Source organism: Schistocerca nitens, chromosome 2, assembly GCF_023898315.1.
Source record: "Schistocerca nitens isolate TAMUIC-IGC-003100 chromosome 2, iqSchNite1.1, whole genome shotgun sequence".
Classification (NCBI taxonomy): domain Eukaryota; kingdom Metazoa; phylum Arthropoda; class Insecta; order Orthoptera; family Acrididae; genus Schistocerca; species Schistocerca nitens.
The window spans coordinates 581,286,400-581,302,658 of NC_064615.1; the positions used below are offsets into that span (position 1 = coordinate 581,286,400).

The 16,259-nt window shown below is 42.6% G+C and overlaps 1 protein-coding gene and 1 pseudogene across 2 annotated transcripts in view; both read left to right on the top strand.

The window, feature by feature from the left end:
- Window positions 1-16,259, top strand: part of LOC126236641 (phospholipid-transporting ATPase IF-like) — a 683,598-nt gene that overhangs the window by 235,629 nt on the left and 431,710 nt on the right. The window lies entirely within an intron of this gene.
- LOC126238623 (5S ribosomal RNA) lies at window positions 13,527-13,644 on the top strand (annotated as a pseudogene).

A 16,259-nucleotide genomic window follows, 5' to 3' on the forward strand; every position in this document is an offset into this window, starting at 1 on the left:
GCAGCCTGTCCCTGTCCATTTCTTCAAAAGCGCTCTTGATGTGATCTCGCAGTTCTGGTGGGTCTGTTACTAAATGAGGTGTAATCTTTCACATAACGAAACACAAAAGTCGCATGGGGTTAAGTCGGAAGAGCGTGGAGGCCATGACGTGAATTGGTGATCATCAACCCTACCATAACCGATCCATCGATTTCTCAATTTCCTGTTTAAGAATTCACGAACATCATCATAGAAGTCGGGTGGAGGACCATCCTGTTGGTAGATGAAGTCCACGCTGGCAGTCTCCAGTTGTGGCATGAGCCAATTCTTCAGCATGTCCAGATAAACGTGTCCTGTAACGATCTTTTTGCAGAAGAAAAAGGGACCGTAAACTTTGAACCATGAGACTGCACAGGACACTTTAAATGTTGGTGTATCTCAAATGTGCTGCACGATAATAAAAGATTCTCTGTACCCCAGATTCGCACATTTCACAACCAACATATTGAGATCACTGCCACAAATCTAAAACGCCACAATTTTTACAAACAAACCTGTCGGAAGAACACACGCAACTAAGCATTATACCAAAGACTGACAATACCGCTGCAGTCGTAAGGTTCTTTCATTAAGAACACGACCGGTTTCGGGCTCTTATAGGCCCATCTTCAGGTGTTATTAGTAATCCCGAGCGCCACGGTGGACTAGTACAGGACTCGATGTATTATTAACGAGCGCAGAGCACAGTCTCCGTGCTCTGCGCTCGTTGGTAAAACAACGAATCGTCTACAAGTCCCCAGCGGCGTTCGGGGTCACAATACCTGAAGATGGTCGTGTTCTAAATGAAATAACCTTACGACTGTAGCGGTATTTACAGCCTCTGCCACGTTTTCTGCATTTGCGGAAGTGAAATCACAAAGCAATTCTGCCGTCAGCCTGTGCCGGTACATGACTGACTAAATCCTTGTTCTCTTCACTGAACACAGTCATGTTGTGGGCTATCATGCATTGTTCTCTTGAAGAAATCGTAAGAACTCGCGTAGTATCAATGGAAAGTCATTGAACCAACTTTTGTTTTTTGTGATAATGCGTACCACATCTATCGACAACAATGAACATGATGGTAGAACACTGTAACTGATTCTATATGTGGCATTGCAGTGATACATCAAAATTGTCTCTTCAAACATTTACATTTATCATTAGTGTGACGCGCCATCTTGCTAAAATCAACAGAGTCTAAATTTCTTCACGCGTGGGTCTGCACCTCGATATAATTTCTAAGTAATGAAACAATCATCATCATCATCATCGTCATTTAAGACTGATTATGCCTTTCAGCGTTCAGTCTGGAGCATAGCCCCCTTATAAATTTCCTCCATGATCCCCTATTCAGTGCTAACATTGGTGCCTCTTCTGATGTTAAACCTATTACTTCAAAATCATTCTTAACCGAATCCAGGTACCTTATCCTTGGTCTGCCCCGACTCCTCCTACCCTCTACTGCTGAACCCATGAGTCTCTTGGGTAATCTTGCTTCTCCCATGCGTGTAACATGACCCCACCATCTAAGCCTGTTCGCCCTGACTGCTACATCTATAGAGTTCATTCCCAGTTTTTCTTTGATTTCCTCATTGTGGACACCCTCCTGCCATTTTTCCCATCTACTAGTACCTGCAATCATCCTTGCTACTTTCATATCCGTAACCTCAACCTTGTTGATAAGGTAACCTGAATCCACCCAGCTTTCGCTCACATACAACAAAGTTGGTCGGAAGATTGAACGGTGCACAGATAACTTAGTCTTAGTACTGACTTCCTTCTTGCAGAAGAGAGTAGATCGTAGCTGAGCGCTCACTGCATTAGCTTTGCTACACCTCGCTTCCAGTTCTTTCACTATGTTGCCATCCTGTGAGAATATGCATCCTAAGTACTTGAAACCGTCCACCTGTTCTAACTTTGTTCCTCCTATTTGGCACTCAATCCGTTAATATTTCTTTCCCACTGGCATTGCTTTCGTTTTGGAGATGCTAATCTTCATACCATAGTCCTTACATTTCTGACCTAGCTCTGAAATATTACTTTGCAAACTTTCAATCGAATCTGCCATCACAACTAAGTCATCCGCATATGCAAGACTGCTTATTTTGTGTTCACATATCTTAATCTCACCCAGCCAGTCTATTGTTTTCAACATATGATCCATAAATAATATGAACAACAGTGGAGACAGGTTGCAGCCTTGTCTTACCCCTGAAACTACTCTGAACCATGAACTCAATTTACCGTCAACTCTGACTGCTGCCTGACTATCCATGTAAAGACCTTTAATTGCTTGCAAAAGTTTGCCTCCTATTCCATAATCTCGTAGAACAGACAATAACTTCCTCCTAGGAACCCGGTCATATGCCTTTTCTAGATCTATAAAGCATAGATACAATTCCCTGTTCCACTCATAACACTTCTCCATTATTTGCCGTAAGCTAAAGATCTGGTCCTGACAACCTCTAAGAGGCCTAAACCCACACTGATTTTCATCCAATTGGTCCTCAACTAATACTCGCACTTTCCTTTCAACAATACCTGAGAAGATTTTACCTACAACGCTCATTAAAGAGATACCTCTGTAGTTGTTACAAATCTTTTCTGTATCCATTAAAGATTGGTGTGATTAGTGCTTTTGTTCAGTCTGATGGAACCTGTCCCGACTCCCAGGCCATTTCAATTATCCTGTGTAGCCATTTAAGACCTGACATTCCACTGTATTTGATGAGTTCCGACTTAATTTCATCCACCCCAGCTGCCTTATTGCACTGCAATCTATTGACCATTTTCTCCACTTCCTCAAATATGATCCTATTTCCATCATCATTCCTATCCCATTCTACCTCGAAATCTGAAACATTACTGATCGTATTTTCACCTACATTGAGCAACTCTTCAAAATATTCTCTCCATCTGCCCAAGGCATCCACAGGATTCACCAGCAGTTTTCCTGACCTGTCCAAAATACTTGTCATTTCCTTCTTACCTCCCTTTCGAAGACTGCTAATTACACTCCAGAATGGTTTTCCAGCAGCTTGACCCATAGTCTCCAACCTGTTTCCAAAGTCTTCCCAAGATTTCTTCTTGGATGCTGCAATTATCTGTTTGGCTTTGTTTCTTTCTTCGACATAACTTTCTCTGTCTACCTGAGTTCTAGTATGTAGCCATTTTTGATACGCCTTCTTTTTCCTTTTACAGACTGCCTTGACTGTGTCATTCCGCCAAGCTGTTTGCTTCATCCTACTTTTACACACTACTGTTCCAAGACATTCTTTAGCCACTTCTAGTACTGTGTCCCTGTACCTTGTCCATTCCTTTTCCAATGACTGTAATTGACTACATTCAACTAACTGGTACCTTTCTGAGATCGCTGTTATGTACTTGTGTCTGATTTCCTTACCCTGAAGTTTCTCCACTCTTATCCTCCTACATATGGACCTGACCTCCTGCACTTTCGGCCTCACAACCCCAATTTCACTCCAGATTAAATAATGATCAGTGTCATCAAAGAATCCCCTTAATACACGTGTGTCCCTCACAGCCTTCCTGATTTCCTGATCTGTTATTATATAGTCAATGACAGATCTGGTTCCCCTGCCTTCCCAAGTATACCGGTGAATGTTCTTATGTTTAAAAAAGGAGTTTGTGATTACTAAGCCCATACTGGCACAGAAATCCAAGCGTTGTTTCCCGTTCCTGTTGGCCTCCATATCCTCTCCAAATTTACCCATGACCTTTTCATACCCTTCTGTTCGATTTCCAATCCTGGCGTTAAAATCACCCATGAGCAGAACACTGTCCTTGTCCTTTACTCTAACAACTACATCACTGAGTGCCTCATAAAAACTATCCATCTTATCTTGATCTGTCTCTTCACAATGCGAATATACTGACACAATCCTAATTTTCTTGCTAGACACTGTCAAATCTATCCACATCAGTCGTTCGTTTACATACCTTATTGCAACTACGCTGGGTTCCATTTCTTTCCTGATGTAAAGCCCTACACCCCCTTGTGCTATTCCTGCTTTGACTCCTGACAGGTAAACCTTGTATTCTCCCACTTCCTCCTCTTTCTCACCCCTTACCCGAATGTCACTAACAGCTAAAACGTCCAACCCCATCTTACTTGCAGCCTCTGCCAACTCTACCTTCTTCCCAGAGTAGCCCACATTGATATTAATAGCTCCCCATCTCGTTACCATTCGTTTGCCGAGTCATATCTTAGGAGTCCCTGGTTTGTCAATTAGAGGTGGGACTCCGTCACCTCCAAAGGTCCGAGGCATTTTGCTCTGATTGTTGCCAGCATCATATTTAAAGTACCAGGGAAGCAGGTTGCTAGCCTTACTTGCCCCGAGTCCCATTGGGTTTTACCCCTAACGGTTGAGGGACTAACCGGTGGATTTGGTAGTCTTTGCCGTATAAGCACAAAGGTGACTACGACTCAGAATATGTCCGAGATGCCCAGCCTTATTCCAAAGTAACTGGTATCCCGACTGTCGGAACCACTTACTTGGCCACTCATACGTTGCCCGTGGTTCATGAACTAGGACATGACTACAGGAACCCACACCATGAACCACGTGATGAAACAATTAAAAAATAAATAAAAAACGCTGTAGTCTGTCAAATTCTATTATGCAAGACGATCTTTATTGCACCATGTACACTCCTTGATCCGAGACAATCTGAAAATCTTGTTAATAAATAATTGCTAAAAACAAGATTCGATACGTTGCGCCGTTTCCGAGTTAATTAGCACTGAAGTCAGCCAATAAGGCCGTTGCACCCACAACTACAAGCGAACTGCCAGAGACGGTCTCGTCAAACGTATTCTTCCTTTCGTTTGGTTTCCTACAACCGAACAAGAGAGTGATACAAAAAAGCTGGATACGGAACGGCAGCAAGGATCGAAACCGAGCAAAGGCGGAGCAGTCTCGTGCGTTATCGCTTACGCATTGAGAACAACTAAGTGGATCTGGCGGCAACTCGAATTTACGAGCGGAACGGTGACTTCAATGCTAATTAACTAAAAAAATGGTGCAACGTATTGAATTTTTCTCTTAACAATTATTTCTCAGCACAACCTACCCTGCAACAACCTTACAAGCTTTTAAGTGTTTCTGACCACACTATATATGACATTACCGGCCTATGGATATTTTCAAAGGTGTGCAATTGCAATGCCAAACACAGCAAAAAGGTAAACCATTCAGTAAACATTGTTATACTTCCCATATTGCAACTGAAGGGTCCACGGGAAAAAGGGGTTAAATAAAAAAATGAAATTTTAGGTTATTACAGTTTCAAAAGCTTTCAACAAGCTGCTTTTATCAGTTTTTGTTTCATGGAAGGGAGGGGGAGAGTCACAAAGTTACAGCGGTTTAAAAATTTTGCGTCCAAGGGAAAAAGTAGGTAAGTCAATGTGAAACTAAGAAAAAAGCGACTTAGTCAGTTGGCAGCATTGTTCGCAGCTGTTGTTTACGTTCCATTGTCTATGATTATCAGCTGTTGCGTATGTGCTGTTAGAGAGGTTAAGTTAGTGCTTTGTGTGTTGAGTGAACTATTTAGTTTGTTTTACGTTTTAACTGAACTGTGGAAGTAAACATGGAAAATGAAGGTGAGGAATTCGACTTTCCGACGTGAGAAAAAACTTTTATCATCCACCCATTCAATTAGGGCCAGATTGTAAATGTTCCAGAGTGAAATGTTTTCAGAGTACCACTGACGCAGAACGTGGGTATATTATATCTAATTATAACAAAATGACTGTAAATGAGCAGAATGCTTACTTGGCAGGCCTAATTAATGTAAATAGTATATCCCGAAGGAGACCTAGGCAACCAGAAAATGAAGCTAAATTTCGTGACAACAGTTATCCATATCGTGTATGAGTGAAGAGGGAGAATTCTGTCACTGAAGTAAATGTTTGTTGTAAAGCCTTTACATCTTTTCATGGAATATCCAAAAAATTAGAAGTAATACAACGTTATCTGAAAAAAATGGGTCAAATGGCTCTGAGCACTATGGGACTTAACTGCTGAGGTCATCAGTCCCCTAGAACTTAGAACTACTTAAACCTAACTAACCTAAGGACATCACACACATCCATGCCGGAGGCAGGATTGGAACCTGCGACCGTAGCGGTCGCGCGGCTCCAGACTGTAGCGCCTATCTGAAAAAAGGTGTGAGTCCTAAAGACGGTCGAGACCAACACTCTAATCGGAAACATCGTGTGACATCGAAGGCATTTGACGCAGTTCGCCAACACATTAGTTCATTTAAAGGTGAACGAAGCTATTACAGCTTGAAAACCTCTAAGAAAGTGTATCTCCCACCAGATTTAAATATCAGTAAGATGTGTGAGTCATTTAAAAAATCATACCCTACTCAATCTGCGTCGTATGAAAAATATGGACTTGTTTTCAATACAGAATTTAACGGCGATTTCGGGTACCCTAGAATGGACACTTGTAGTTACTGTGATAGACATGCTGCCGAAATTCGAGTAATTGAACATGCTTTGAAATTGTACCCGGAAAACAGCTCACAAAGGGCGAGTGCAGAAAAAGAAATCAATCAACTGTCAACGGTGAAAAAACTTCACTTATTAAAATCTGACATATTTTATATTCGTAAAAGAAGTTCTAAAGCAAACAGCAGGGCATCAAACGAATGTGAATGTATTACTATGGATTTCCAGAAGAACTTACCTACCTCTAACATCACAATAACGACGTGTACTACAAGAGACAGTTAACATTGTGCATGTTCAATATTCATATATTGTCAACCGATGAATCATATTTCTTCGTGTATGATGAAACAGTAGCCTACAAAGGGTCTAACGAGGTCTCTTTCTTTTTGTTTTATTTGTGACGACAATTCTTGATCCCTGTGTTAGAAAATTAGATGTATTTTCAGACTCTTGCTGGGGGCAGAACAAGAATTGGACTATTGCTGCATTACATCGTTGATCACGTCAAGAGACGTAAGCACGTGAAAATGACTTTTCCAATCCGTGGCCACTTGTATCTCCAATGCGATCGTAACATGGCCAGTATCAAACAAACAAAAATTGGGTTGAAATGCCCTAAGACTGGATAGAGGAAACAGAGAGTGCAAGAGCAAAGCCCTCACGTTTTCATGTTGTCGAAGTAGACAGGGTGTTTGTAAGATATTGGTCTACACACCTCGATCAGTTATATTTCCTTCTAGACCAATAGGAGAATTAGTGGCTGCAAAAGAGTATCACAAATTCTTGGATTACAGAAGTGTATTCCATGGCCACTTGAACCACCAAGTTATCAACAAGCCACTTACGGTTCCAACAGAACAACGTCAGTCTCAAGGAGAGTTCTTTCTACCTGCCTATGCTTATAAGGGTGAGTGTTTTTTGTTTCATCCTTACTGTTATCATTTTTATTATATTATTTACATAAAACAGTTTTTATTTTAAATTTCGTAAACAACTACACGTACATTTACTTTTTAAAAAACTACAAGAAGGTGTTTTTGTTGTAGGTGCACAACCTATTACTTATGACAAGTATGCAGACCTACAACAGTTAAAGATGTTTTGCGGAGAAGAGGCTAGGCAGTTTTTTTCCAGCTGCCAAAACTGGAAAAAGGATAAATGCGTAACAAGAAACTGTGTCATCAAGATGACACTGTTCTTCCAAAACCAATAAGTGCAAGTGCTAAGAAGCAGACCCAGAGCGGAAATGAATAAACAATTAATAAATATAGTTTACAAAGAAACTGTATGGGCCTACAAAGTTTTTTTCTGTTAATAAAGAATTAATTCTAGTCTATAATTTTCTATGTATTGACTTTTATGGTTTTTTATAACTAATAAATTTTTGAACATTCATTTGTTACATTTTTTTAATTAGCGAGATTTACTGACATTCTCCTTGTTATAATGACTTACCCCCTTTTCCCCTACGAAAAATTGAAGTTATTCGATATAATATTTTCTTTAGGTTGTTACAGTACGTTTACACAGAAACCTTGTAGAGGTATCAACGACTATAAGTAAGGCTACACTAAAGATAAATTTCAAGAGGATTGGCTAAAAACTGCATTTGGTACAGAAGGTTTGGTGTTAAAATCTTCTTTTCTGAAAAATTTAGAACTGACTTACCCCCTTTTTCCCGTGGAGTCTTCAGTTGTTGTTATGTTACTTACATCTGCGTCGCCGATGTGTATATCACACAAATCACATGTAAAATATGTTTAGTGCTGTATATTTTATGCAGCAACAGCGAATGTAAATGATTTTAGTACTAACGTTATTATAAACAACTTAAACAGTTTACAGATTTGGACATAGGATTTTTTGTCAACTGTAGACACAGTTTCTGACGATAGCGACGAGGGTCACTTTTGTTCTTTACGGTGGCAATCAGTGTAAACATCATTTTTAGCACTGGCATAAAAAACAATTCTTTTTCTTAAATTTTTAATAAATCCTCAAAGCATTATTCAGCACTAACGAATAATTGAGTGTACTAGTAATGTTACCGTACGTAATTTTAAATTCCACTATGAAACTCTTTTATTAAGAATAATGATAGGCACGTAATACTGTGGTTACATCACTAGCTCCGTCTGGCATTACGCTTTGACTCTCTACAATATGTTAGGCGCTACTTGCACCCGTGTTTTCGTAACGGCTGTGTTTATGTACGAGGAAGCAAAAGGAGGCGTTGTGCCGTTAAACGCAGTCGACAACGACCTGGCAGCCTGTTGTTGAGAGTATTTTACTTACACGTCGTGTGTGTACCTAGTGGGGGGGGGGGGGGGGGCGAAGGGTGGTGAATAAGTGGCTCTATGGACTATGGGACTTAACATCTGAGGTCATCAGTCCCCTAGACTTAGAACTACTTAAACCTAACTAACCTAAGGACATCACACATATCCATGCCCGAGGTAGGATTCAAACCTGCGACCGTACCAGCAGCGTGGGTTCCGGACTAAAGCGCCTAGAAACGCTAGGCCACAGCGGCCGGCGTGTAGTTGCAGAAACTTGGAACTGGCCAGTAATATCTTATACACTGACGGAAAAAAATCGCGACACCAAAAAATAATTAATGTAGAGTAATGAACTGTTGGGAATACATATGTCTAGATAACATATTTAAGTGATTAACACTGCAACATCACAGGTTAAAGCAAGCACGAAATAAGCCATTGCAAATGTGAAATGCTGGTACAATAATAACCGATGTAACCGCCAGAATGCTGAATGCAAGCAAGCAAAAGTGCATGCATTGTGTTGTACGGGCGCCTGATGTTCGTTTGTGGGATGGAGTTCACTGCCTGTTGCACTTGGTCGGTCAGTATAGGGACGGTTAATACTGGTTGTGAATGACGCTGGAGCTGTCGTCCGATGATGTCCCATATATGCTCGAAAAGAGAATGCTTTGGTGATCGAGCAGGCCAAGGCAACATGCAAACACTCTGTAGAGCATTCTGGGTTACAAGAGCGGTATGTGGGCGAGCGTTATCCTGTTGAAAAATACCCCCTGGAATGCTTTTCGTGAAAGGCACCACAAAAGGTCGAATCACCAGATTGACCTGTAGTTTTGTGGTCAGGGTGCTCTCATACGAATTCGCACTCCAGGCGTAGGCCCACTTTGTCTATCACGCAGACAGGTTGGTTTCACGCCCTCAAATTGCCTCCTTCTAACTAACACACGGCTGTCACTGGCACCGAGGCTGAACAGGCTTTCATCAGGAAACACAAGAGACCTCCGCTGTGCCCTCCAATGAACGCTCGCTTGATGCCACAGAAGTCGGAAATGGCGGTGGTTTGGATCAGTGGAATGCAGGCTATAGGGCACCTGGCTCAGAGCTGTGGAAGTATTCGATTGGCAACAGTTCGTTGTGTCACTGTGGTGCCAACTGCTGCTCGAATTGCTGCTGCATATCCAGTACGATGCGCCAGAGCTATACGCCGGGCAGGATGGTCTTCCCTCTCGTTAGCGCCACGTGGCCGTCCGCAGTCCGGTCTTCACTCGACCGTACATTCTACTGTCCACCACTGGCACCAATCATGTATAGTGGCTACTTTCCTGCAAGTCTGCACCATCGCAGAAGTACCCAGCTTCTCCTAGCCCTGTTACACGACCTCGTTCAAACTCAGTGAGTTGTTAACAATGGCGTTTTTGTCGCCTTAAAGGCATTCTTGACTAACAACAACTCACCCCACCTTCTCGTAGCCATTTCACGGCCTCGTTTAAACTCTATGAGGTGTTGGTAATTGCGTCTATGTCGCCTTAAGGACATTCTTGACCAACATCAATTCACCACGTCCAGTCTAAAGGTAACAGTTATAGCGTATATTTAAAGCAAACCTGATTTTAATCCTCACAGTGCCGTTGCTAGTGACACTCTTATGCGACAGGTGCGAAATCTGCATAGACATCATCTTTCAGATGTAGAAACACGCCTTCAAACTTTTGTTTACGTTGCACAACTCCTTGTTGTTGCCGCTTTTTTCCGTTTTTGTATATACATACTCAATAGAATTTGACAATCTATAGTTTTTTAATGGTTCCATCTTTCAGGTATCTTCTTGTGGATAAAGTGATTTCCATGCCAGACATTCTCCTCTTTGTGGCGGTGGTTGGTATCAAAATCACGAATGGTACGTTAGGAAATATCCATCAATTACTAACCATTTTATCAATAGCAACCGATAAAGCGCGCTAGGAAGAGGGCCTTAGACCACCAGACGTTCGGTTGACATTTTGGATGACAGAGAGTAGCGGTAGTACATACTGATCAGGGACCTCAACCCAATGTCTCATAAATGAGACAACATGTCGTTGTAGATGGTGATATTTCACCGCGTGGCTCGTTAACTGAAATCGCAATACTAGGGACCTTCAAGTAGATTATGAGCCGGCGCCTTCTTTTCTTTTTTCACAAGCATAATGTCACAAACACCACAGTGAACTACAAGTCACGGCTTCTATTTACAGTCGTCCACATTCCACAGATTCACATACAGAGTTAACCAGAACCTCACCGACAAAATTTCGGAGGTTATTCAGGGATATTTTCAGTGTTTTTATACAGAGAACACGTGGTCATCTGTTCGAAGTTGCAGGGCAAATGAATTTCGTTTGACTTCTTACCCCCTCTGTCCTTGGATGTGTATTGAACTGAAAATATTTCCACAAGAGTGGAAACGTCGCGCGTTAAGCGCTGTGTGTGTTGTTAGCAAAACAAAATTATTCCACTCTCTCACGGTACTTGACTACAGAAATTCCCAATTTACTCTTTGATCTCAAAGCCGCAATCAGTTCTGCTCGGTTCTGCCTCGCGGTTGTTTTTTCCGGCAATCGTCATCATGGTGGTTGATTTTCTTAACAGTACCCGTAAGAAAACAAGTTCTGCATTTGTTAGGTTCTGCACTGTACATTAACAGATTAAACTCATTGTGATAAAAGTGTATGTGTTGCGTCTAGAGGTTGCTCCATTAATCTGTGTTATCCTGCATGTTTTGGTGATTGCATATTGCAGGTGTTTTCGCTGTTGTGAAGGTATTTTCACAGAAACAAAGATAACTGCGGCAACAAGCGGAAGAAATCATAATTGCGTTATTACTCCGTAACGAGAACCAGAGATCACGCATCCCTTAACCAATAACTTTGAGTTCTGCCTTACGGCAGGTCTTGTCACGGGGGAAGCCTCGTCAGAGAGGTCGGCAGCATGAGCGTCTAGGGAAGGGATTTCAGTGGTGGTTTCCCGTTGCGTTCCACTGATGATGATGAAATGATAATGAGGACAACACAACACTCAGACCCTGACCGGAGAAAATCTCCGACCCAGCCGGGAATCGAACCCGGGCCCCTTGGCGCGACAGACCGCCGCGCTGACCACTCAGCTATCGAGGCGGACCTTAACCAATATTGTCAGAAAATATGTCTGAACAACTTAATGGAATGTTGGTCGCGAAGTTCGTGGTCACAGTAGTTCCACAACAGGAAGGGAAGATAGGGATCCTACTTCGTATGTCTGTATATCCCACGGACACCCATGAGATTCGGTCTCAGTCTTCAGGCCTGAACTAATTCCTAGGAAGATAGTTATCAAATGAGTGGAGCTTTATTCCTTTTAGACAACTGTCGTACGAGAGCAATGCGTCAGTTAGCAGAGAGAGGTTGACTAGTCTACATCTACATCGACATACACACTCTGCAAGCCACCGTATAGTGCGTGCCGTAGGGTACCCTGTACCACTACTAGCCATTTCCTTTCCTATTTCACTCGCAGATAGACTGAGGGACAAACGGCTGTCCATATGTCTCCGTACGAGCCCTAATCTCTCTAATCTTCTCTTCATGAGCCTCACACGAAATGTGCGTTGGCTGCAGTAGAATCGTTCTGCAGTCAGTCTCAAATGCTCATTCTCTAAATTTTCTCGATAGTGCTCGAAAAGAAAGTCCCCTTCCCTCCAGGGATTCCCATTTCAGTTTCAGAAGCATCTCCGTAGTACTTGTATGTTGTTCGAACCTACCGCTAACAAATTTAGCAGCCTGCCTCTGAAGTGTTCGATGTCTTCCTTTAATCCGACCTGGTACGGATCCCAAACACTCAAATAGCACTCAATAATGGATCGCACTTGTGTCTTATATGCAACCTGCATTACAGATGAACCACACTTCCCTACAATTCTCCCACTAAACCGAAGTCAACCATTCGCGTTCTGTGATACAACCCTTACCTGCTCATTACATTTCATATTGCTTTGCAACGTTACGCCTAGATGTTGAATCGACTAGACTGTGTCAAGCAGTACACTACTAATGCTGTACTCGAACATTATGGGGTTGTTTATCCTACTCACCTGCATTAACTTACATTTCTCTACATTTAGAGCTAGCTGCCATTCATCACATCATCTAGAAATTTTGTCCAAGTCACGTCGTGTCCTCCTAACGTCACTCACCGACGACACCTTCCCGTACACCACAGTACGACCTTCGGAAGCGCGACCAGGGCGCGTGTGGGACAACAAGCAGCGTTTGTTCTGGTGGAGGCGGTCTGCGATGACACGGGGGCCGTTTGTCGCTTTTGGCGTGCCAGCGTAAACACGCTTAAAAACCGCCAAGGCTGCGCCGAGGCGAGACGAGGCGACTGCTCGCCATGGCTTTACGACGCCGTTTTCAGCGAAACCAGTCGCACGGCATTTTCTCGTTCCATTGGAACGTTTCACTCGATCCCAGTTCCCGCTACCACTGCTTAACTGCAGCTCATCATAACTCCTGTACCTCTAACCTGCACGTAAAGATTTTTGCTTTGTGGCACGGGATTGTTACGTTGGTCTTTATGTACGTTTAATCCTTTTAACTCCTTTGAAATGTCCTACAACGGGGAATACATTTGCCAGTTAAGAAATTTGGAGAGTACCATTTGACGATTTCAGAGAAGAATAACACCCTGTACAGACAAAAATTATGATTTATCCATACATTTATGCATGTATGGCCAACGGCCTTGCCGCAGTGTCAACACCGGTTCCCGTCAGATCACCGAAGCTAAGCGCTGTCGGGCTGGGCTAGCACTTGGATGGGTGGCCATCCAGTCTGCCGAGCGCTGTTGGCAAGCGGGGTGCACTCAGCCCTTGTGAGACAAACTTACTTCATCGAGAAGTAGCGGTTCCGTTCTCGTAAACTGACATACGGCTGGGAAAGCGTTGTGCTGACCACGTGCCCTCTATATCCGCATCCAGTGACGCCTGTAGGCTGAGGATGACATGGCGGCCGGTAGGTTCCGTTGGGCCTTCCAAGGCCTGTTCGGACGGAGTTCAGTTTTATATACATGTACGTGTCTATTTATGTTTCACATCTGCTCCTAAACCACTGGACCGATTTCAACCAAATTTGGTACACATATCCGTTACTGTCAGGTAACAATCCCGTTGGGGGTAAGAAGCACATACCTATCATAGTTCAGGAGACATGACGTCATAAACAATGAGATGAGTGGGAAACTGCCACATCATGCGCGACGTTTAATTTTATTACTTCTGTGCTACTGACTCTATTAGCAATAAATTTCTCAGACGGCATCCAAATATGCGACTAAATGCGCCTGCAAAATTATATCACGACACCAAACATAATTCAGCAGATAAAACGATACTAACACAAGAGATGCGTGATAAACTACCGCATTGTGCATGATGTTTCAATTTATTAGTTATTTGCTACTAACTCTGCTAGCAACACGTTTCGCAGACAGTAACTACGTACGCCGATGATTGTACCTACACAAATACATCATTGTACGACACATAGTTCAAGAAATATGACGTCATAAATACTGAGATGCGTCAAAAAATGCCGCATCATGCATGAAGTTTTAATACAAAAATGGTTCAAATGGCTCTGAGCACTATGGAACTTAACTTCTGAGGTCATCAGTCCCCTAGAACGTAGAACTAGCTAAACCTAACTAACCTAAGGACACCACACACATCCATGCCCGAGGCAGGATTCGAACCTGCGACTGCAGCGGTCGCGCAGTTCCAGACTGTAGCGCCTAGAATGTTAATACATTTATTCGTTACTACTAAGACACTCCTACAGTCGAGTCAAGTTGGGAAATCACTGATACCTGGCAGCGCTTTTGACAGATTTCAAATGCGAAGAGCAGACGACTGTAGGCGAAAATAATAGTCGATTATAGAGCTACAAAGAGGCGTCGCCATAAGGACAATTACAAAAACGCGTTTTAGACACTCGAAGCTTCTGTGCCCAGCATGCAGAATCTATCGGGGATCATCTCACGCCGAGCCTACTGCAAGAGCACACATGAAGTTTCGTTTCTAACAGAAAATTAGCAAGATGGATACCCGTGGTAATACTGCGTTTGTCAGTTAGTAATACACTAACAGGCTAATAGAACAGGTGAAACATTTTAGGTAATTACGTTGCGATGTCACATGTGAGGTAACGAAGACATATAGAAAAAATCAGCAAAGTTTGGTATTAGATGTGAAGCAGTAAACCGAAGTGTAAAAATAAAGCGAGGAAAGAAACAAGACTGAAATTTTATAAGACAAGGACAGTCCCAATGCTTTTTTTACGGAAGTGAATTGTATTTTATTAACGAATGACAAGAAAGTCACAAACATCAGTGAAGATGAGATTTCTAAGAGCATAATAGAAGTCAAGGGGAGCACAAGACCTGACAATTTCGGAAGTCAGAAGTTAGGGAATAACTGAATACGTTTAATATCCTCAATAAAATACAAGAAAGTAGGAGAAACGGGAATGGACCTCTCGAAAGAATGAGTGGAGAAAGATTACCTCTCCAGATAAGAAGATTTAACGCAGTTTGGAGAAGAAGTCAAGGAAAACTGAGCAAGCAATGAACACTGTAACAGAAAATGGTTCAAATGGCTCTGAGCACTATGGGACGTAACTTCTGAGGTCATCAGTCCCCTAGAACTTAAAACTACTTAAACCTAATTAACCTAAGGACATCACACACATCCATGTCCGAGGCAGGCTTCGAACCTGCGACCGCATCAGTCGTGCGGTTCCAGACTGTAGCGCCTAGAACCGCTCGGCCACCCCGGCCGGCTCAGCGTAACAGCTAATACAAATGGTTCAAATGGCTCTGAGCACTATGGGACTCAACTGCTGAGGTCATTAGTCCCCCAGAACTTAGAACCAGTTAAACCTAACCAACCTAAGGACATCACACACATCCATGCCCGAGGCAGGATTCGAACCTGCGACCGTAGCGGTCTCGCGGCTCCAGACTGCAGCGCCAGAACCGCGCGGCCACTTCGGCCGGCCAGCTAATGCAAAAAAGGCATAATGCTTAAAGTGATAATTATGATGACGATGATGATGAACTCATGTATCAACCGAGATAATGAAACAATTGTTTTTATAATGGAACGATACACTTTTCAACAGCATTAGAAGAAAATATGAGTACAGTGATATAATGAATGTTAATGTTGGTGTCGAAAGTTTTCGGAAAGGTATCCGCGAAATGAGTTGAAATAAAAAGACAAGGAGGTCGGAATTGGCTGGTTCGGTGTAAACTCCGGTAACCAAGGCTCTCATGCTAGGCTATGTACTTAACACAGCAAGGAAAGGGGCCTATGCTACTAAGATTAAACCTAATTTATACGAAAAACATACAGGTTCAGGTATGATATATATAACTGGAACTAATGAGTTCATGCATTCCTGAAGGTG